This window comes from Cuculus canorus, chromosome 1, assembly GCF_017976375.1.
Source record: "Cuculus canorus isolate bCucCan1 chromosome 1, bCucCan1.pri, whole genome shotgun sequence".
In the NCBI taxonomy this organism is placed as follows: domain Eukaryota; kingdom Metazoa; phylum Chordata; class Aves; order Cuculiformes; family Cuculidae; genus Cuculus; species Cuculus canorus.
This window is the reverse complement of record NC_071401.1, coordinates 76511437-76512539: the sequence shown is the minus strand read 5'-3', so window position 1 is coordinate 76512539 and position 1103 is coordinate 76511437.

Sequence of the window (1103 nt, the reverse complement as noted above, 5' to 3'; positions counted from 1 at the left end):
TTCCTTATGGATATCTTCATGAAGGATGAAAGAGCTTCAATAAGAGAGGAAAAATACTTCATGAATGGGAAATTTTCCCCAGAGAAAGGGATATAGGCAAAGGAATAATTCCCCCTCTTCCCCATAGTGTTGAAGCTTCAGCATCGAGAAGCCAGAGTTATAACATGGAACTAGAAGAAAAGCAAATGAGAATGAATCTTTTCCTATGGTCTGTATGTATGAGGACATCAGATGAACATGCTGGCTTCTGGTCCTGGTCCCTCAACAGCTTGTCTTTTACAATTCACGAGCACTGGATGTTTATTCAGTGAAAATAATGCTGGGAACTAGACTATTGCTTAGTTAATGACTTTGTTCCTGGCAAATTCTGTACAGTAGTCCCACTTCAACAGAAAGAACAGATGTGTTGATTTGTTTGGGGTTTGGGGGATATTACAGAAAAGCTGCAGCAGGGAGGCAGAGTAGGCTGGGACTGGGGGAGGCTAGTCGAGGACGAAGGCACGAGTGTTTGAGGCAGAGCAGGGAATTGAGAAAAGGAGGAGGGAGATGGGGGAATTCCTTACCTGCCCTATCTAGTTTTCCTTCGGCAGAGGAAAAACTGTTACACTTGTAACTCTCTGGGTATCTGGAAGAAGGTAGTCTGGCACAGTAAGATTTACTAAACAGAAGCTGCTATAGCTGTTGGAAGTGCAGGGATTTCTGCTGCCCAAACCCAGCTTGGCAGAGAGAGAAGGAAAGGTTTCACATGCATTTGTTCCCACAGGCTTGGAAAGGAGCGATGCGATCGAAAGTATGATTTACTCTTCGTGCTCCTGTGCTTTGTGGCAGTGTTCCTTAAAAGTTCAGATGTGACCAAAGCATAACTTTGGGTCAATGTTGATTATCTGTGATATGGAAAACCTTCAGACAGGCTGATTGTTCTGCCTCTAATTACAGTACTATTTGAATAAAATAAATAAATAAATATTGAGACATAGGCTCTTAGAAGTGGGCTAGAGATTAAAAATCAAAAGTACTAAAATAATCCAAATGGTGATTGATCTAAGCTGTGACAGCGTCATGGTCACGGTGCAGTTCTCACTAGCAGCTGTTGAAAAACTAAG